The 3,982-nt window shown below is 35.4% G+C and overlaps 1 pseudogene; it reads left to right on the top strand.

The window, feature by feature from the left end:
- The first annotated feature begins 1,296 nt into the window (after positions 1-1,296).
- LOC126600541 (receptor-like protein EIX2) lies at positions 1,297-3,636 on the top strand (annotated as a pseudogene).
- Positions 3,637-3,982: the final 346 nt, after the last annotated feature.

Below are 3,982 nucleotides of genomic sequence, written 5' to 3' on the forward strand. Positions count from 1 at the left end.
AAAGAAGAACCTGAAGCAAAGATCGCACAGATCTCACGAAGCGGAATCGAAATCGCCGATCATGTTGCAGAGCACAGTTTTTTCCTTTTTGATTTCTGAGATTTCTGAGGAAGAAGTCGGGAGACTTCTGTTGGACACCCAGGGTCAAAAATGCCATTTCACTGTATAAAACACACAAAAACCTAAATTTACAGAGCAACTCGAGGACAAAAAGGCATAACACTGGCGAAGGAATAGTGTTTTAGGCTTTTTTTTCTTCCTCTTTTAGTATATATATATATATATATATATATAATTTTAATAAAAGTACATTTTTGTCTTTAAGGAATTAAATTGAGTTTGTAATGTAGCGTCAGTTTTTTTTTTTTTTTTTTTTTTTAAATTCTAATAATGTTCAAAAACCCCAAAGTTTTTTTATGCTCATTTGGTGCTCAAGATTGAAAATAATGATTTTTCTTAATGAGTAACTTATCTTCTATTTTCACTTTGAACCAATTACTGCAATTTTCATGCATTTATGTAGGGTCGTATATTTTTTTTTCTTGCATGTTGTATATGCCACTAAATATTATTAAAACAAAATCAACATAAAAAATTGGTATTGAACTCGCAATTTACACTGAGCCGAAATGGAATTGGATTCTGATCAAATGATCATGGAAAAAGTTGGAGCGGTAATGGGATTGGATTTGGAGTTGGAAGTGGGAATGGTTGTGGAAACCCCAATGGGAAATCTTTTTTGTATTCATTTCAATGAAGAAACTTGCATTCCTCTGTTTGGAAACCCCAATGGGAAATCTTTTTTGTATAATAACCATCTTTCATTGCTTTCAATGAAGAAACTTGTGCTTTCAATGAAGAAGGTTGGGCGTTTCTTCTACACTAGTGCATTCATTTCAATGAAGAAACTTGCATTCCTCAGTTTGGAAACCCCAATGGGAAATCTTTTTTGTATAATAACCATCTTTCATTTTTTATTTTTATTTTGGAAGATAATAACCATCTTTCATTGCTTTTATACAATTTGCATGCATTCATGTAGGGACGAATCTTTTACTTTATTGCACGTGGTATATGCCACTAAATAGTATTAAAATGGGCCAACATAATAGATTCATTTTGAACTCGTAATTTACACGAGTTGAATTTAAAACGTTACACTTAAAAGTAAAAAGAAATATCACTAAAATATAGTACTAGTGGTAAAACAACATTTTAATCTTTAGTTGAGTTTAGTTGTTTTCATGCGCGACCCTTCTTGTGAGTCATGAACAACTGAGGTCTTCGCTTAAAAAAATGGCTCATGGCTTCCTCTTTGTCTTCTTATTCGCTTACATTATCTCTGCAACTAATATTCATGCAAGCAACCAAACTGAATGCATCTCTCTATTGGCCTTCGTCCACAGTCTATCTTTTCCTCCTGTAAATTGGAGTAGTTATGTTGATATTTGTCCTTGGAACGGTATCACTTATAATCAGGAGGGTTGGGCCACTCATTTGATCTTACCCTCCAAAAGACTCAAAGGAGGTATGTTTGTCTCAACACTTGGAAATCTCACAATCTCACCCACTTGAATCTTTCTCACAATTCACTTTATGGCGCCTTTGAAACTAAATTCTTGTTGTCCTTGAATCACCTCAAGATCCTTGATTTGAGCTACAACCTTCTTTTGAAGAGCTACCGTTTTCTCTACCATAAAAAAATATCCAAACAATAGATTTGTCAAGCAATCACTTCCATGGTGCAATTCCATCTTCTTTCTTCCAACAAGCTTGGAACTTGACTAGTTTCAATGTCAGTAACACCACATTCTCTGGATATATCCCTTCATTTATTTTTCACCGATCCTGTCCTTCTAGAAGATTTTTGGATTTTTTCCTCTAATGAATTGAGTGGTGACATTTTTCGTGGGCTCGAGGTGACACACCCTGACCAATGAAGGTTGAAGCATGTTGGCCGTCACCGTCAGGGTGTGTCACGGGGGGTGTTCCAAACTGCAAATATTTCGTGCCGGTCACAATAACTTGTCAGGATCCCTTCCAGAAGATATCTACAACACTACCAAACTTGAGGAACTTGTATTACCTCTCAATTCACTAAATGGAGCCATTAGTGAAAGAATTTCCAACCTCACCCACCTTGTAATCCTTGACCTCTATTATAATCATTTGAGTGGTGTGATCCCATCCAATTTCGGAAAGCTCTCCAAATTGAAATTCATGAATTTTGATTTCAATAGTTTAGAAGGTAATTTGCCCCCATCTTTGATAAATTGCACAAACCTCCTAGGAATACATTTGGGATTCAACTACTGGGAAGGAGATCTTACCACACATAATTTCTCCAAACTCAGTCACCTTAGTAAGCTTGACCTATTAGGAATAACTTCATGGGTATCTTGCCGATAAGCCTTTACTCATGCAGGTCACTAAAAGCAGTTCGATTGAGTAATAATCCTTATCTAGAAGGATAGATACAACATGAGATTCTTTCATTGAAATCCATATCCTTTCTCTCACTTGCTCATATACGATTGACCAATTTCACATAGGCAATGAAGATATTAGTGGGTTGTAAAAGTCTTCACACACTTGTCCTTACAAGTTCGTTTGACTACGAAACAATGCCAATTGATGATTACATGGTTGATTTTCACGAATTCCAAAATCTTTGTGTATTAGGTTTGGCTAACTGTGGGCTAACTAGTCATATACATGGTTAGTTATCAAACCTAAAGAATCTAGCGGTGTTGCAACTGAGTGGTAATCAAATCACAAGGTCAATTCCAAGTTGGTTGGGAACTATTCCAAAACTCTTTTATATGGAAATGCCAGCCAACCAAATTTCAGGTGAATTTTCAAAACAACTTTGTAGATTGCCAATGCTAATGGTGAATGCATCTCTAGGAGACAATTATGAATTTAAACTTCCCCCTCATCAACAGTGTAATAAAAATCCAATGTTTTTGCCGCATAGATTGTCTTATTTTCCTGGAATAATAGACCTATTGGTCAGTAACATTAGTGGTAGTATACCTACTGAGATCGGCCAATTGCAGCTTATTCATGGGTTGAATCTTGGAGGCTACAACTTTTCTAGCGACATTCCAGACTAAATATCTAACCTAGAATATTTAGAGGGTTTGAATCTCTCCACAAATCATTTGTCAGGAAAATCCCCTCGTCAATGAAGAGCCTTAATTTCTTGAAAGTATTTAAAGTCTCATACAATAATCTCGAAGGAAAAATACCGACGAGCATGTAGCTCTAGAGCTTCAATGCTTCTGTATTTGAAAGGAACCTTCAACTTTGTGGCGCTCCACTTCCAAACGAGTACAGAGAAATTGATGCGGATAACAAGAACAACGTCGACCAAGATGTAGACAACAAACATGATAAGCTTCCCTAGTTTTATATTTTTGCAGCCCTAGGTTTCATTGTTGAATTTTGGGGAGTTTGCGGTTTTTTAGTTCTGGACAAGACATGGAGGTACGTGTATTTTAGGTTCTTGGATCATGTCCAAGATTTGTTCAATGTGAAGATGGCAATGTCCATGGCCAGGACGAAAAGGACTAGGGACTAGATTGTACTTTTCAATATATATTTTTAGTTTAAATTAAACAATTTGGATACACAAAATTTTACCCACTTGCTAACACACTCTCTAATAAAGGTCAATCCTACCATTATATGTGTGAAATATATTGCAGAACTATACCAACTGTTTCTATGATCAAATATAATAAATTAAATGTATAATCACTATTAGACTTACGAAAAATTAAATTAGGAAAAAGGAATAAGAAGCAACTTCTTTATTTAACAAGCTCCTCACATATTCGTATCTAACATTGATATGTCTATTTAATTTCTTATTTGTATGTGTCTGCCTCACTAAACCTATCATGGCCTTATTATCACAATGTATGGAGATGGCAGGTATAGGCTTGCTCACCAATGGAATATCAAGCAAAAATTCTTA

The sequence above is a fragment of the Malus sylvestris genome, chromosome 14 (assembly GCF_916048215.2).
Source record: "Malus sylvestris chromosome 14, drMalSylv7.2, whole genome shotgun sequence".
Lineage (NCBI taxonomy): Eukaryota > Viridiplantae > Streptophyta > Magnoliopsida > Rosales > Rosaceae > Malus > Malus sylvestris.